This window comes from Lagopus leucura, unplaced genomic scaffold (genome assembly GCF_019238085.1).
Source record: "Lagopus leucura isolate 7727_CA_CO unplaced genomic scaffold, USGS_WTPT01 Super-Scaffold_100027, whole genome shotgun sequence".
In the NCBI taxonomy this organism is placed as follows: Eukaryota; Metazoa; Chordata; class Aves; order Galliformes; family Phasianidae; genus Lagopus; species Lagopus leucura.
In genome coordinates this window covers 2,307,003-2,326,234 of record NW_024962278.1, presented here as the reverse complement: position 1 = coordinate 2,326,234, position 19,232 = coordinate 2,307,003, and the positions used below count along the sequence as shown (strand labels likewise).

At 41.3% G+C, this 19,232-nt stretch overlaps 1 protein-coding gene across 3 annotated transcripts in view; it reads right to left on the bottom strand.

Moving 5' to 3' along the window:
• Nucleotides 1–19,232, bottom strand: part of SLIT3 (slit guidance ligand 3) — a 472,709-nt gene that overhangs the window by 315,650 nt on the left and 137,827 nt on the right. The window lies entirely within an intron of this gene.

Sequence of the window (19,232 nt, the reverse complement as noted above, 5' to 3'; positions counted from 1 at the left end):
AAAAGCAGTATTTCCTAATGTCCAGCCTAAATCTCCACTGGCACAACTTGAGGCCATTCCCTCTAGCCCTTGCACAATGATATTTTTAAGATAATCCTGTTCAATGAAATAAAAAAGACACGGTCACAAAATGATCTAAATAGGTAACTGTACAGTCTTCAATTGACTCTAACTGCCCGGTGTCCTAAAATAGTATGTCCTGAAGTTTCCAACCACTGAAATAATTTCTTTGACTGAGGGATATTTCAGCCAGCAGCACTGCACCATTCTGTCAGAGTCCAATTTTATTGATGTTGTAAAAGCAAAAGTTCACATAGCACATAGTAACATGGAACTTCTCACCAGAAAACCTCATGCAAATAGCAATACATTATACTTTTTCTCTAAACAAGGAAAACCAACATTTGTGGGGAAGCAGCATCCTAATAACATTTAGAACAAAATGAAACAACTTGCAGGTATGAGCCGTGAGCATCATATCTGGGGATGCCAGTAAGTGTACTGGCCAGGCAAACACGCGGCTCACTGCCCTGTTTGACTTGCGGCTCATTGGCCCAGAACACTCTTGGCTCTGACTGCCTGGACACTCCTCCAGCTCAGTTTGCCCAATAAAGGCGTAGCCACATAAATCATCCCCGAAGAAAGATTTTAACAGGACCAATTTAGCAAAACAACGTAACGTTCCAATCTCTTGCTGAGTAAGGCATACTTTGAAGTGTGAATTACAACTATATTTTAAAGGCAGCATTTGTAAAATATTTTGTAAATTTAGGAAAACGTTTTTATACTCATTATTCAGGGAAACAAGTATTCTAGATATGCTTTGAAGGTTTTTTTAAGAACACAAAATACACAAGGATTTCACCTAGCAAACATCTTTTCTGTCTACATTCTGCACGTAATACAAAGCAAGAAAAATTTTCTGTATGATTTTTCTCACTTGCACATCACCTGTACAGCAGGTTTGAGACAAAAAAAGAAAAACATATAACAAAAGAAACCTCACTTAAAAATATTTTTTCTTTTCTTTTTCTTAACAGTTTAAGTTATCCTAAATATCCTAGAATATAATAAAGTTTTACTTCAGTGTTGAACTGCGAATCAGAGACGACTTGCTTTCCACTTGACACTCACATGAATCTGATGCTGTAAACCTTAGCAGTGCCCATACATCTCGTGATGTGGAGGAAAATGAGAATAAATTATTTTCATATTGGTCTTTATTTTGGCACCATTCTGATCTCTGGGATCTGAAGTGCAAAGCTATCCACCATCACCGTAACTTAAAAATTGTAAATTACACAGCAAGATCCAAGCAGCTAAAGATAAAAAGAGACAGAGGTGATATTCTGACTGCCAAAAGGCTTACCATGCAAGTGAAAAAGGCAGATCAAACGTGTACTTGAAGGTAGCTGAGGGACTTCTAAGGAAGCAACAAATACAGTTCAGTGTGACAGGAAGTGCTGTTAGCATGTTAACAGACAGCTGCACAGATATTTTTGTCAGGAAACACAGCAAGAAAGAATTTTAAGGACAGATATGAAGGACTGAAAGAAGGGGCTCTGCTGGTGCTTACTGGGGATGCCTTTGCAGTATAAGGGCAGTGTGAAAAAAACCTGGAGGTGTCAAAGCACCTCAAAAATGAAGGAGAACAAAATTCTGTATCACAAGTCAAGTGGATGATTGATTGCTCCCTTGGTTTTGAGGATGGGTTCTGAGCTGAAGACAAACAGCTTCCACATCACATGCTTCCAAGGACTCCACTTTCCTGTCACAGCAAACAAATTGTCACATTGAAAGTAAAAAAAAATCCTGAAAGTGACCTTTGCAGCAGCACTCAGGATTGCCATGAAAAAGCAAGACTTTATTATTCGACTCAAGAAAAACAAAATACTCAATAGTAAAGTTCGGGAATTATCTGTCCAAATCAACGGGAAGCTAAATAAAAGGTTGAATTTAGAGACAATATGCAGAAATAATAAATAATAATAATACATAATCAGAAAAAAGATAAATGGGATGTGGTGCAAGTCTTGCTCACCCTCTTCTTTTGGCTTGGTAACAGAGCCGGTCCATAAATCCTGAACACGTAGCACTTACACTGCACGCTTTTTATAGAAGTAGGTCAGTGGCTTCCAAAACACTTTTTTGTGTGTTTTTAGATACATGTCTTTTTAATCTGTACCTGAAGGATATTCTCACATTGAGAATCAAAGCTGAACACAGCTCATTAGATCTTCCTACACTGTGCAAAACTCGAAGACAGAGGTCTCTTTGGTTTCGTAATTAAAGCTGAAAGATGAACCCTTCTTTGTGGAGTCTCAACTCCCAGCTCCAATTTCAAACCATCTACCTTGATGTTTATTAAAATCTCAACATGTCCAGAGTATTGAATTACTCAACACTCAGCAGCTGCTTGACCTCTCTCATTTAATCTCCTCCCTAGGTGAATACCCAAATTGAATTAAATGTTTACTAAATACGTGACTCGGGGCAAAAACCTATGCCAGTTTGAGCTTCATGTTATTGGTGTTGTTGATGACCAGCACATAAGGAATTCAGTTTTCCTTACAGAAGCAGGTAGTTTTGTTGTAGCAAATATAAAGTGATGTGACAAAATGATGGCAGAATAAGCTGAAGTGAAAATGCTTCCCAGAAGATTAAAAGCTCATCTTAGACCTTAGTTAACTGGCTTATTGCTATGCTCTGTTATTTTGAAGATATATTAGAAATGTTAAATGCTGAAGTTCCTACGATGACAACACCAAACTTCCCAGAGTGCATCAGCCTGTTCCCATTACAAAGGCTCTAACCAGGTACTAACTAAGATTTAAGTCTAAAGTCCTTTGCTACAGACTTTCTGCTTTTCTTTAAACCTCAAACTGAGAAATACCACTTCTGACAGCTTCTTGGATTCACCAGCAAATTTGCCTCATTACGTCTATACCTTTCTACCCCTCATCTACATCTATACCTTTAAATGGAAACTTCAGAGATCATCTTAGATATATTTCCTTCCCATAGGCTGAATCAACTCCCAGTGATAAGAGTGAGGAGCTTCTTTCTGTGACATTGTTCACTGCTCAGCAAAACTCCTCAAAGCTTCCTCCTGCTTTGATTCATGTTGCTGATTGTAAGAGCACTGTTAGTTGCTGTACTCATTATTGGCTGGGCCAAAGTTACTCTCTGCTGTTCTCGCAAAGCTCCGTGCTTCTGGCAGAGCTTTTTGAATTAGGTGAGAGACAGCTCTGCCCAGACCCATCTCTAGTAGACCTCTAAAGCTCTACCAGGAAAACATTTTTGGGCCATTCTTCCTGTATTATTTTATGCACAGTCATTTCTTACTTTTTCAGTCTGTATATTGTCAAATGAAATACATTACTTCATTCACTCATGTCTTATTCCCAAACTGGCACTCGTTTGAGGTGCAAATGCTTCCAATCCATCCCACCATACCCGTCTCCATTCCTGAATTGCCATCAGAATGCACCAGCAGCTTCATCAGAAACAGAGAAGGATGAAGCTGATGTTACAGTAGCAGACCAAGATCCCAGACCACAGCATTTATGCTGATAGCTGGCACAAGCTGTACACTGACACACGTAAGGTCCTCTCCTCTATGCGTAGGTGAGCAATTACGAGAGTTAGGCACTACAAAACTGTATACTCTCAGATGAAATTAAATAACCACTTTGTCTTTTAGTTTTTGAGCATTTCAACCTTGTGGGTAGTAAAGCACTACCTGCAGTTGTTTGCCAAGTCAACAAGCCAAGTTCCTTTCTCCAAACCAAATTTCAAGCTAGCCTGCACTCATCAGTAGCTTTCTTTATAACATAGGCTTCCAAGTCATAGCAAAAAAAACTTGGAAAATACTAGAAGACAATAATAAAGCAAAGTACCTTCACACTAACTGAGATAGTAACTCACCCAGAAAACATCAGATAATTCCTATAACAGAAACTCCCACCAAACTATACATACCTTTTGGTGCACAGTGTCCCAGTTTTCTTTAAGAAATGTCTCAGTGTTCCTGCTGCAGCATATTTTTAATTGACTGAATTTAATTATCAGAGCAATGCCATTTACCTGCCACTTGACTTCCAAGAAAGTCACATGCCACTTGAATTCTGAAACAAGACTAAGAAGCTAACAAGCTAACAAGAAGTCTGATAAACATAAGCAAGAGGAAAATACTTGGAATGATTTTACAGAAGTGCAGATTCTTAAATGTTTGTACTGAATGAGCAAGAATAAAAGACATTGAAAAGTCTGGTAGAAAAATAGACTTAAAATAGTTCTCAGATCCCAGGTATCCACTATATCAGAGCATTTTCCCAATCTAGACCTCAACTCTATCCCAGTCCTATTATCAAAATTATCCAAATTCAATAACAGGTTTTCTCCTCCTCAAAATTAAAATATTTTTAAAAAGAGAAAGAACATTTATCTGTCAGCTGTGCAGCTTTATAATTCAGTGAACTTCACCACGTACAGAATGTGGCATTTCTGCAGCCAAGTGCCTGCAGCAGCAGTGCGGAGGTGCGGGCTCCGAGGGCGGCCTCTGTCAGTGCAGAAACCCTTATTTTTCCACTTACTCTCCCCCCGTGTTTGGAAAACAAAATATTTAGATCTGAGGCAAGGCTGGTCAGGAACTTGAAAGAAACCAGAACTATTAAACATAAAGTTGAACAAACACATCTGTATTATTTAGATATAAACGTCATTCTTTGAACTACATTGATAAGTCTGTCAAAATGGTGTAAGACATAATAAAACATACTGCCTTTCAGATGCTTCTACTCAAAGAAAGCAGTAATTTAACAAACAGGGAATAAGCAGATTCATAAACTGAGAAACTAAATCTCCAGGTATCACACCAGCGATTTATCTCGTAAATCACCACAACAGCAACCCTGTGTTTAATATATTACCACAATATTAATAGGAGAGCAATAAACCATGGAATGAGATTTCAATGTTGTAAACTGAGCTAATGCAGAGGTCAACAGCTCTCGGCAGCAGCGATCACAGAGGAGATACAAGCACATTTGCTTTCCTCTCAGGCTGAAGAAGGGAAGAGGTCATGCAGAGCCCCCAGGCAGCTCCCACTTGAGGCAGGCCCTGTACCTCAGTGCAAGGTGAGATGCCACCATGCAACCACAGAGGGATGCAGTGCATCCAAAGACAGGCACTGAGTGCTGGGGACAGCAGGGGAGCTGAGAGCTGCCACCACTCCAGCAGTGCTGACCATGGCTGTGACTTCATGCTGCTCTGAACAGGGACAGGAGCAGCAGGCAGTAACAAGCTGGGCATGGAGGGGCCTCAGTTGAGCGCCCAACTGAGCCCTGCCTTGGTTTTGCCACAGCAGGAGAGAGTGGGGCCCACGGCAGGGTAAGGAGTGAGCCCTAAGATGTCCAACCTGTCCTGCCACCCCACAGCAACCAGAACACCAGGCAGGGAACGGGAGCAAATCCCACACGTTACCAAGAAAACAATCAATCCACGTTCAACAGCACAGAACCACCACCAGGCATCAGTCTGCTCTCCTGCAGACACAGCCGATGTAAGCATGCACACACCTCTCACATGGCCGTGTTATCTAATCTGTCTGCTAAAGACATTAGCTATCAAAGTTAAATTACTTCTCCGTTTGAAGCAGTGACTGACTATGCACATGCTAGGTGATCCCACAGTGCTTAAAACAGAGCAACAGACAGGGAGGCTTTAGCCTTGCTCAGTCCTCTGCTTTCTCTATCATAAATTGCACAGAGGCTGTTACAAATTGCCATCAGCAGCAGCAGTTATTCATGCTGTAACTTTACATCTAGCAGAGAATGGGCAAGGAGGTATCTTGCACACTTAAGTAAAGTACACGTCCCAGATCACCACGCAAAACATTGCAGGGCTGTAGGAGGCTTCTAGCAGTTTTCTGAAGTATGTTTAAGAATAACAAGGAAGTGAGAGCCAAAGGCAAACCAAGCAGCATCCCTTCAAGTGCTCCTCGCAGACGAGCAGCAGGCACAGTAGCTAAAAGCACCCTGTGAGCCCACAGATAAACACAGGGCAGCCCAGGTTCAGAATGTGCTATCTGAGGTAAGGAGCACTGAGAAGTCCCAGGGCTGCCCGAATGACACTCCTCATTTGTCTCACACGGGAAAACGCTTCTTCCTCAGAAGTGTGCACAAACACGTCAGTGCTGAGATGCAGAGCGCAGCGCCGTGCTGCAACACTTCATCTGTTCTGTGGGGCTGCCCTAAATAATGCTGTGGGATACATTCCCCGAGCTGAGTGAATTGCGGGAAAGCTTTACAAAGAAAACAGAGCTTTTAAGACTTGGGCTACCAGGGATATTTAACAGCACTTCCATCTGGCCCTACTTCAGTGCTCAGCTAGGCCTCGTTTCACTGCAAGAGCACGTGTGTAATCCTTTCCATCAGCTCTCTCCTGATGCACCACAAAGGATTAATCCAGTGCCTACCACAACTGCAGCTTGAGGCAGAAGAAGATGCTGCATAAAGAACCAAAGAACGAGGCAAAGAAAAACCCAACAAGTGGGATAAAGATAAGGGGAATTAATTGTTAGGGGCTGAGAATGGGGTTTGTCAGAGGGAGAAGGAGCTGTGACAGCTGTAGTGCACGCCTTGATTCACTCAAGCTATTTGTAGTGGACATCCTTTCTGCTTCTGCTCATCTTACTGACTGGAACATTCTGGGGACTGACTTCTTCTCTTCACAAGTGGTTGGGAAGGACCCCCCACACAGGGAATGGTGCATCTGTGTAGCAACGTACCGGGGTGCAGCTGCACTGCCCAGCCAACAGAGAGTCTTGAGAAACTGATAGCAATCACACACAGGCACATCAGGAACAGGCAGAAGTGGAACACAGTAAGTTAGAACAAAGCCAAAGACAGGAGAATTGGTATGAAGAACTATCAGACACGAAAGGAGTATGAGGATCACAAAGATCAGAGAGCCACAAAGCCTACAATAAACATTTTAACAGAAAGTGGCATGGCACCAAAGGGTTAGCAATCATGAAATAATTACATAGCAAATGACTTTAACAAATTGCCAAGTAAACATGCAAAGCTATCAATGCATGAAATCTGTATGCTCAGTGTAAATAAGATGCTAGAAATTACTGGCTTTAATTAAATTTATTCTGTAAATTTAATAAAATTCTACTCCAACAAAAAACACACCTCTGCAAACACAGCAGTTGGCTGGAATTCTCCAACACTGGGTAGCAGTATAAACATAACAAATTCAACACCTAAATCAAACCTAAACAAAATATCTTTAAAGCAAATAGCACCCCATTCAATGCCAGTGCACCCAGGAAGAGTTAAAAATCATACACCTTGGTGTCAGACCACCCACGTTATATTTATTATCATTAACACCCATGAATACTAATTTGAAGAATAAAGCAAACAGGTCCTTGTGAAATAATGTTGATGGCAGCAGACCAGGACTGACTTCACCAGGTCTGTGTCAAGATGAGAACATTAGCAGCCTGTGGCTGCTCGGACCATGGGGAATCCATGCAGGTTAACATTCTCCCCATTGCACAGTGTGCCTCTTGACAAAGTTACCATTACTCCCTAACAAGCGCAAGCTCATCCCAAAACACGATCTACTGATGCTCCGTATAAAGGGGTTTGTTTTAATAAGGATTTTTCCACGTGTGCATACTCCAAAGCTGCCCAGAGGGTTTTTGCTTAGAGGAGATGTTCAGAAGTTAGGTGCAGGTCCAAGTCTTGAATTCAGGTGCACAGGTAATATAAGTCACCATTTCAACATAGAAACAGCCTCTCTTGCTGCACGCCTCCATCTGTAAGTATCCTACCAAGCGTACTGGGGCTTTTCCCGGGGGCATCGGTCATTGGTAGGACAAGGCAGCACCAGCACGATGCAATGAGTGCATCCATCGCACAACCCTGGCAGGCAAAGGGGAAGGAATAGCCTGGTGTGCAGACCCAGTGCTTCCCATTTCTGTAATGGCACTTGAGTTCCGAGTTTGTATAATGCTGCCAGAGTTCAAAAGTATTTGATGTCTACATCTGGACACATCGTTATTCCTATGCCAGATTGTAAATTCATTTTGCAATCAACATGGCAAGAATATAGCTGCAGTTTATATTCAAACACTTTATAGGAAAATGTCTAATCCAAAATCCAGTGAAAACAGGATAGTTAAAATACAAGACACAAATATTTAGGCTGTTACTAAAGTTCAAATATCTACAGCAGATTAAAAAGAACTTGGAGGCAGTTGTAAATTCTTACAGGCTTATCTAGGTTCACCAAAGCTGAATTGCTTGGTACTTATTTCAATTCCTGGGCTACACTGTGTTGGCTTTATAATGTATCTTGAAGCTGCCTGCTATTTAACAGTTCAAATGAATTGGGATTGATTCAACTAGAGTAGGAACAGCCCTCAGCCAAGGCTGCAGGCACTAAGATCTGCTGGTTACATACAGCACTCCTACTGCAACCTTTCAGCATGGCATAACATTTCAGCTCCTGGAGTTGTGCACTCCCACGAAACTGTTGGTTTTCATTTTCAGAGCAGTATTTTGTTGTTGTTTTTATTGAGGGTTTTTTGTTGTTGTTTTTGTTTTAACATAGTAAGGCTGAAAACTGAACTAAATAAAAAAAAGGAATACAAAATAAAAGAAAAATATTTTATTTTCAGTGCTTAACAAGCCATTTCTGTATTGTTTTGATGAAATGATGATTTTTCACTTTGAAAAGTGTGCTAGGAAATTTTGCAGCTGTTTTTCCTATCTGAATCTTGGGATTCAGAATTCAGTTCCCTGCTTAGTTCATCTCCAAAGAGCTCTGAAACACAACAGCACTTTGGTCATGAGTTCTCTTCTTAAACCTTCCGCATGCTGTAACCATACCTGCTCCAAAGGCTCTGAAGCTGTAAACACTGAGCCCCAGCAGTGAGCTTCAGAGAGCCTTGTCTGCTACTACTGCTCTGTGAGGGGAAATATTGCAACACCTGGCTGGCAAGGAAAGAACTTTCTAAAGAAATGCAAAAACAACAACAAAAATATAACCACCTAATCATGGCATGAGGCAAGTAAATCATTTCAACAGAAACTCCGTGGTAACCCGGTTACCAAGAAACTTTATTGATATCCAGTAATTCCAACGGGTTTCGTTTATTTGTTTTGCAGATGCACCAAATAGAAATGTTGCTCTAAACAATTAGAGATAACAATTAAGACTTCTTTCCAGGCACACAGGGAAAGGCAACACAGAAAGCAGTTGTTGAATAACAGGCTACTAATGCAATACTAGCAAGAATGTGCAGGAATTACTCCTGTAATTATTTTGTTTAACTCAGTAGTTGTGAACTCCTTGGGAGCTGCTGGGGTATTTATACCCAAAGACCCATCTGACACCTCCCTGGCCCTTCCTTCACTTTCATGTTTTGTTACACCTATGTGAGGTGAATTATCTTCCCCTACCCATCACACAAACATCCCATCGCAGCCTGTCTAATTGGCACCTCCTTGTGATGAGCAGGCGTGTACACAGGTGCAAACCCCAATTCCTTTCTTATCAGTTTGCAGCCCAGTGATGGGGCAGAAATGGGAATGTAAACAGGCACTGCTTTCTCACAAGTATTCAAAGCACAATGGTGTAATTAAGTTTGCAAAGGCTGCCAACACTGAACACTTTTTCAAATGAGATTCTGATATCAATATTCTCAAGAAAAAGCATAAAGTCAGAAAAATAATCATTCAGCATTTAATTTTGTCAAAGTGTTTGCACTACTGACATTGTGTCAGTAGCAAGCTTGATCAGAGAGCACATTCTAAAAGGAAAGTCACCCTTAAGACATAGCAGCAAATGATTTCCAATAATTAAAATTTTGTTTTAATTTCTTTTAAAAGTTGTATTAGTTTTCCATGGGAAAAAAACTGTAACTTATGACCTTAAATAGAAGTTACTGAATGAAAAAAATAAGCCTTTCATAATGACTAGTGCTAATACTGCTGCTGAAAAAAACCATGCTTCTAAATCCAGAGATGTTTTACAAATTGTGCAGCAGAAGCTGTGCCCAAGAGCCGTCAGTGAAAATAGAGAACGGACTGCAGAAATTTCCAGCTCTGAATGGTTTGGTTTCTGGCTTTCTTTGCTTTTCACAACCAGCCACTTCAATTCCCATTCATAAATTCAGCAGGTAATCAGAAGAACAAACAAAAAGAAAAAAAAAGAAAAAAAAGGATTCTTTCACAAATGCCAGCAGCCCCCTGACACAGGTGGGTAGGCTCAAACACGAGGACACGCTGCAGAGCAAGGCAACATCTTTCTTCACCATCAAGACTTTCCTATCCAGAAACCAAGGAGATGAAATGAAAAACAGACATTTTTTACTACGCATATAAGTTCCCCTGCTCTTTCCAAGTTAAGTGGAGTTTAATATTTTCTCTGGACTGCCAAGTAACTCCTGTCAAAAAACCACATGCACTCCGGTATAATGAGCAGTCTCTGCTTGGGATCTCTGCTCCGAGAAGGAATCGCACACCTCGCCCACGGGCAGGGTGGTCTGTCACAGGGACACCGAGTTCTCCTGGCAGGGCAGGGAGAGTGGACACACACCTGGCACACAGATCAGATGAGGAATTAAAATAAGGAAAAAAATAACTGCTGCATTTCAGGACCCAAACTAAAAACAGTTAAAAAGAAAAAAACAACCTCTGTCATCTTTTGTGTCTGTAAATCCCAGCCACTGCTGAGCACACCAGAAATGCAGTGCACCATTATTAACCATAAATCCATGAACTGATGATATTATCACAGCCAGTGCTGCAATGAATACAAATATGTAAAAGGGCCATTTCTGGATGTGTGCTGCTGTACAACACAGCCCTTGCACAAGGGTTCCCATTGAACGGTTCATCCTCAACTATCAACATCATTTCTTACAACTGCTCTCTTTGTGGTGCTGGATCTCCTGTGCTGGCTGAACAGGAGGTGTTCAGGTCACATCCAATTTCAGCAGCTTACTTTTTCTTCTGAAATAAATGAAAAGTAGATACTACCTCAGTATCTTATTAAAAAACAAAAACAAAAACAACAAAACAACAAAAAAACCAATCCTGCTTGCTTACTTAGAGATAAAATCAGCACATCTAGTAATCAAGAGCAATAATATGACCAAGGATACTGGCACAGTTCAGACCTACAACGTTAGACTGTTTCAGAAAAGAAATTGCTGTTTACAGCCTCTCAAATTGCAGTGCAATTTGGATTTCAGATTGTTTCAACCCTTAAACAGAAGTTTCAACCAAAGTATGGTTGTTCCTGTTCCTGCATCCCACCACAGAAGCTGTGCAGACCTGCCCAGCTCTCTGTGGGCAGCAGCTCCAGCGTGGGCATGGATTCCCCAAGTGGGCACAAACCGAGCGTACAGATAGAGATGGGACCTCCTGCAAAGCACAGATTGCTGCCCTGTCCCCACTGTTAGCAAAGAGCAGGCAGTCTGCTGGAGAAAGCAGGGTGTGTTAGACAGAAAATGGAGAGATGTCAGCAAGGCTGACTAACTGGGGTTACAGAAATCAAACAGCCATTTCACACTTAATGCCAAAACGCAAAGGGTTTGTGCCTAGAGATCAGAACGCACATCCTAAATTCCATGGAAGGATCAAAGAAAAATAGCAAAGAGAGAAAAAGCAGAACTCATTTCAAAGCCCACTGAAGCAGTGAGCACACCCTAACACTGCTGCCATGCTGCTCCTGTGTTTCCATTCTCCCACCATGGATTTAGGGGGATGAAATAATTCAAAGCATTATCTGAATGATTAGAAAATTTCTCACACAAAATCAAAGCTTTTTATCCCATTACAACTCCAGGCAATGAAATCAGGAGCCTTGAGCACCTTCCACTTCCATCTCTTAACTCAGATTGAACGATTACTTCTTGCAATTTTACCAAAAGCATATAAAATGTGTTCTATTACATAATTTAAAAGTAACATTCGAGGAAAGGAGAAGTAAGCAATTGCACTGCAAAACTAAGAGCTGACATCAGATCTTGCTACTCCATTATGAGAACAAAGCTCTCAGAGAAAGCTTCTGCTTGAAGACCAGAGAAGCAGGGCTTCTTGCTTCTAAGAACCCATCTCACATTGAGACTTCCTATTTAAACACAGTATTTGCAGCTGTATTTTCTACTCATGCCATTCAAACTAAAATTAAGAAAAAGATTTTAGAAAGTACTGTTAGAATTTTATTAGTTTTTGTAACAGGAATTCTTCTGTACTGCAGATATATTTTCCTCTGTGCAAAGACACCACAGTTATTCAGTTAGATTTCTGGATACTATATTATACTTCTTTCTTTTAAACAAGATCTGGCCAAATCTGATCCACAGATCTGGCCAAATTCTATTAAAATAAGAAAAAAAATTCCATCCCACAAAGCAGGTGCTTTTTTGGCTGTTCTTTGACAGCTATAAATGCAAGCAGCTTACAGCTGGTTTGACACTGACTTTACTTGGGGCTTCTCTTCCCAGTGCTTATGGATTCTGCAATAAGCTCTGAAAATAAACAGCTCATTTGCTGGCCCCTAAGCCTCTGCTACATTGCACTTCTGCTGCATTGAGGACTCTGTCCACATAGCAGCACTAACATTTCATTTTTCTGCTTTTGTATTTCTGCATGTGAGGTCCATAAAAAACATGACTACATGAACTTCCTCCATGAAAACAGGACCCACATCACGGAGTCTCTTCTATTGTGTAAGTTTACAAACATAGATGCTCTGCATAAAATCAATTAATGGTACTTTACAATGGTATCAAATCTATTTTAGAGTACAGTAAGTATTTTAATACAAAGGGATGGGTTATAGTCTCAACAAGTGGACACAGAGAAGAGATTTTCTACTCAATTCTTTGCATACTTTGCAGTACATAACTTCAGAAAATGAAAAAGCTACAATCCTTCTTCTCCTAGTGCATGAATGCTGGTTTTCAGATCTACTTATTCTTTTCATCTTCTATCTCTTCATCTTTAGCTTCTTTGTATAATTCCCAAGCATAAGACAACTGCAACTCTGTCAGTGAAACAGCAACTAAATGATTCTATAGTCATCAACCATTTACTCTGAATAAAGGTTCTTCAAGAGGCCGAGGTTGTTGTGGGCCTGCTACAGCAGAGGAAGGGACTTTAAAATGCTCTGAAATCACCCAGACTCAGCCAGGAGAAAGCTTGCTGAAGCCCCTGTGAAGATGGCAAACATGAAGATTAGGTCAATCAGAACAAGGAAACCTCCTCCTTAAGCAGGTTTTATGAAACAACAACAAGCTTCTATCCAAATTCCAGGATTGAGACATAAGTAGGAATAGAATAAAGTTGTTTAAAGTTGGCCTCTGGCCACAGTGTTGTTCTGCTCCGCTCTGTGCTGCTGAGAACCCGCCCTGCTCATTTATGTCAACAGGAATTAACAGTGCTTAGAGTGGGATTAAGGGCTTTCACTTCTGGCCTCCTTACCATTGAAATATCAAATTAAGGGTGTCGTGGATGGAACATTTGGTACATCTTAAGAACGCACTTATCTGATGTTCAGTGCTACAGTGTTTCAGTAAAAAAAAAAAAAAAAAGAACAAACACCAAAAAAGATCTCTGATGTAGAAACTTTTGGCTGTACGACATTGTGCCTGCCCAGTTCAGATCTGCAACAGGAGATGAAATATCCCTGTAACATAAGGACAGACTGAAAATACTTCCTTGGAGGGGAAAGAAGAGAACCGGGTGGGGTTTCCCAGCCCCAAATGCAGTTGCCTCCCAGACTGATGCTGTAAATTCATGGAGTCCAAACGATTTCAAAACTATGCATCACAGGCCTCTCAGAGACCTTGCCTGGATCACCATAACAAATTTCTTGGCATAATAGAGATCAAAGTGCTTCAGAACATCTGCTTATGATCTCTTTGTGCTCCGATAATTCAAAAATGGCAGTTTTAATCTCTCTCAAAACAACACTTGGGGCACATTTTGACTCAAGAATATGAAAAAAATAAAAAAAGATTGGCTGAAAAAATTGAAAATAAAAGAATAAAAAAAAATTAGAAGGAACAACAACAACAAAAACCCAAACCATAAATTGATAAGAAAAAAAGAAATAGAAACCAAACCCAATAAACAGCCCACCATTGGCTAAAGATCCAAGGGAAGCAATAGGTTTTATACATGCAGGGAAAAACAAATCTGTTTTTATTATGGAAAATACAACTTCAGAGCTGACTAAAGAGCATGAAATCAAATGTCAATCAAGCAAAAAAGAATGTAATGAAATGACTTCATTCCTTCCCATTTCATAAGGAAAGTGTAAATACAGAGTTTTTAATTTCTCCACAGAGCAATGCTCATTTTACTGAAATGTTAAGCAGGGATTAAAGATGCAATAGGTTATAACTCAATTCTTATGTTTGATTTCCTTGAAGAATCATGGGATATTTTGGCACGTGTGTCTTTTCTTGGCTATCTCCTCCATATCCAGTTTCTTTAATCATACACAGTTTTTGTCATTCAAAATAAATTCAGTTTATTAACATCTCTTTACTGCTTCAGGTACAGTTGAACACTGCTTAGAAGCAGTAGAAATCTGAGTGCTGCCTCACTATCTGCCGTACCCTCACAGAAGATCTGGGGGTGCCAGAGGCCACGCATTCCCAGTCCTAAGATTAAGGTAGGCCTCCTAGACCTGGGAGTCCGTACAAGGCTTACTTTGCTGCTGAGAGTATTTTCTCAAGGAGAAGTTACATCCTACACAACATGAGATACAATATGAGCATTTCCCATAAACTGCATCTGAGCAGAGCTCAATGCCTGCAGTGAGAGTGTACTGGTCTTCAAGGAGATGCCCATAACTGGAACTGCAAGCCATTTGCATGCCTCCAGCCCTACAAACACATCAATAGACTGAGCAGAAGGCAATTGCAGAGCATTTGCTGTTACCACAGAACATCAAACGAACTACTGCTACCTGCAAGTAGCAAGCTGCCAGGGCAACTTTTTCCCTGTTAAAACGGATCCATAAAACAGATTGTGTAATATTTCACGAGCATATTCAGGCTGGGCAAAAGGCAGAAGCAGGAGTTCGAGCAATACACCCCCTCTGAACTTGCTGCACTGCATACAGGTGCTGTTCTGAGATGCTCCAAGTGAGCACACCGCCACAGACACTCTTCAGACAGCTGCACCTGGGCTGCACACAGCACTGTGAGGCTGCCTAGCACTGAGCACTGGCTTCCCTGCTCTCTGCCCTGGATTATTGCAGGGGGAGTGCGCGGGTACAACTCTGTGCACAGATTTGTTCTTAATTTATAGCCTTTTCAACAACCTTTTTACATTGGCTTCTGGAGAAACTCTGCCCATCAGGGAGTTGTCCATCTCTGAAATTGGAGCTGCAACTCCCACTGCTGCATTGTGGTTTCAATGAGAAATGTAGATTAGAGAAAGACTTTAGCTTGGAGATGACAATCCAGAGTAAATGAAAGCAAAGGTAAGCATACTATTTCCTCTGCAAACCTCCATCTGTTCATTGCTGGGACATGAAACAACTTTGACTCTAAATATTAACCAAAGCAGCTTCAGTCAGGTGAAGAAGATCAGGATCTACAGCATCATCCATCTGCCACCATCTCTTCCCCTAACACAGGACTCCTTGGAGGACTGAAATATGTCTCTATGGAGGAGAGGAGCTATTGGGCAGGTGAAGAGGCTCCCACATCCCTCACACTGAGAGCTGCAGTTCCTCTCTGCTCTATATCACACATCATCCTTGAAGAGATGCAAAAAAAACTTCCCCAGGGTTTGACCAGATTGGTTCTCTACACAAGTTTAAGCCTTTTTTATTTATTTTTTTTTTAATGCCACAGAGTAGCTTTATGTTGTACCATGCAGTAGTCAGCGTGCAGTTCCTCCACTTGCATACACTGCAGCCCTCTGGTAGCTTCCATGGTCACTCTTACAGACTTCTGCTTACCATTCGCTTCCCTAAGCAGCCACTCAGATAAAAATCACATTGTCCCAGCCTCAGCATCATCAGCTCCCAAATGTGACACATTTGTAAACAATTAGGAATTAATTGGTTTCCTCAAGGCTTGCAATTACTGCTGTTTGGTTTTAAAGCACTGCCAGTAAATCAAAGGCATTCTCTGTCAGAAATACCTTGTGCAATTCCTACTTTCTGGTACTTCAGTTTTTGTGGTGGCTAAAATTGAACAAGTCTCCTGTAATATTGATACTACAAAAGGACTGGGGCTGTTTGACTGAACAAGCTTCTCACCGTGCCTTTATAATTACTCTCCATTATTTGCAGAAGCTTTGCACAGCAAATGCATCTTGAAACACCAGACAGAGATCCAGCCCAAAATATTCTCAGGTGGCTTACATTTGGTGCAATAATCAGTACAGGCTTTACATAACAAAGAATTAAATACAGAGGAAAAGTCTTTTTGGAAGCAAAAGTACTCAAAGCCACTCCAGTTACAATTCTGAAGATCAGTTTTGCGTGATGTGTCTGTTCTCTCCTTTCAAGCACTTATTTTCACTATAAAAAGTTTTCCTTTCCTCTCAGGATGCGGAAACAAAAATTAAGAACAGTCTGAAACCCATAAAACAAATAAAAAGTTTGCCCAGCTAAAAGACAAACTGTAACAGCAGGCATGGCAGTGACTATGTTGTTTTGTGTTGGCTTCCAGCTAGAAGCCATTCCCAATTCAGGGTGCCACTTCACTAAGGAGCTATTTATTTCCCAGCACTGCTCTATCTGGAAGATCTGCCTTGTTTCCTTGCCTTGCAACAGGCATGCCTCATTCTGTGCATTTGCAAGCCACCAGCAGCAGATTGCTGTCACAGTTACATCATCACCAGTGCACCGTTTTGTGATGGAGTCAGGCGTTCTTCAAGAGTGAACTGACTGACTTCGCTCCACAGAGTAAAAGACAGGATGACCAAAGGCCTCAGCAGCAGTTAATCTGAGCAAAGCCTCATCCAAAAACTGTAAATGGATGTACAAAAGGAAAGGTCAACACAAGACAAATAGCAGTTCTCTGGATGCACTTCTTACAGACAGCCTGCCAGAAAAAAGTTTACTTCAGTAATGTCTCCTCTAGTGACTACAGGCACTTGCTTCCGTTTTCCTGGAAGTAAGGAGAATATGGAACACTCTTATCTTTGTACTAAAAGCTACATCTACACCTCTGTGATTCACTGCTCTGGTGAAAAGGAAAGGAGAACCAAGCTAGCATTTAGAACGTAGCAGAGAGACATAAAAACCTAGAAATAGCACATGACCGACCATGTCACCTAATAAAGACATGCAAGCAAACATCTACAGTGAAAAGGTAAGTCAGTTCTGGGAAGACAAAACCCAAAGAGATCTTTTGGGCTGCAAGCAGAATCCTATTAGGCAGTCCGAAAGAAAATATTAAAAACCTTCTGATCTACTAACCCTTGTTCGTAAAATACAGGAAAGTATAGATAATGTTGATAGTAATGCAGATAAGGGACAATGCCCAATATTTGAGTAGGATAACCCTATTTGCAGTTGCTTATCTTTTTGCAGCGTAAGCCAAAAGGTCCAGAAAAAGTGATCCCACAGTTTTGCAGAAGGTTGCTGCAGAGAAATATTTTGCCCATACAACACATTATCCTACAAGTTTTTCACCATAGCCAGCTGGACTTGTGCAGGCATTCCAAAAGAATCACATGAAGAAAAAGCACATACTGCATCAGCCATATTAAGAGTGCACAACACACTCCAAGTCCATTTAACACCTTATGTTGAATTCTAAACTATAAAAGGAGGTGATCCTCCCCCTCTACTCTGCCCTGGTAAGACCTCATCTGGAGCACTGCGTCCAGTTCTGGGCTCCCCAGTACAAAAAAGACAGGGATCTCTTGGAAAGAGTCCAGCGGAGGGCCACAAGGATGGTGAAGGGCCTGGAGCATCTCTCCTATGAGGAAAGGCTGAGTGAGCTGGGTCTGTTCAGCCTTGAGAAAAGGAGACTGAGAGAGGACCTGATCCAGGTCTATAAATATCTAAGGTGTGGGGGGCAGAATGGCGAGGCCGGACTGTTTTCAGTGGTGAGTGGAGACAGGACAAGGGGAAATGGCCAGAAACTGGAGCATAGGAAGTTCCGCACAAACATGCGCAAGAACTTCTTTACAGTGAGGTGACGGAGCACTGGAACAGGCTGCCCAGGGAGGTGGTGGAGTCTCCTTCTGTGGAGATGTTCAAGACCTGCCTGGATGCCGACCTGTGCAACCTGCTGTAGGGAACCTGCTTTGGCAGGGGGGTTGGACTCGATGATCTCTGGAGGTCCCTTCCAACCCCTACAATTCTGTGATTCTGTGAAAATCTGACTGAATGCCTGCTTCAGCATCATTCTTTCTCTTAGCAGATACGAGGAATAGCTGAGCCTCAAAAAGATGTCAGTGAACACGTTCCCACACTGGGGATTTGCCAGCAGCCTTTAACCAAAGGCTGATAAAATGAACACTTTCTGCCATGATGACATGTAGTGCCTGCGCCCTGGCCCTCCTGCTCTCTTCCTCCAGAGCCCATCAGAGCTGCGGCATCGCTGGTCAGACAGGCACTGTTTGCAGACAGGGAACTATCACCAGCTGCTCCTGTCCCACCGATGGCCACACCACGACAACAGATCACCTCACTGCGCCTTGCAGCACAACAAGTCAAAAGAAAAATAAAGAAAAGAATGCCATCCACCAAGGAAGTTTATGCATTTCTAGCAGAAATATTCAAACCTGCTTTTTTACATATGTGACAAAGTAGTTTTCTAACTAGGCCACTCATTTTAATGTTTTCACATAACTAACACTAACCACAAATTATGTAAAGCTCAACTCTTCTGAATACATGTAACATCAAAAAAATGTGTCAGGTATCTCAACAATCTGTTGGAAATAGCAAAAACTATATATAGTTTAATATCTCTTGAGCTCAGATGCATATTAGCAGCCTGTTTTAGCTGTAAATACCACAGAACGTCTCATGCTGCTGTCAAAAAGTTTGCCCACTCTACTTATCTGGAAGTCACTTTATCTGTTATGTGATGCAGTGATCAAGGAACACTTTTTTTTTTTTAAATACACAGTATATACTGCATTACATTCAACAATTGACACAAGCTTCTATAGTATTTCTTTCATATAAAGGAACAGATAAAAATGTTACATGTT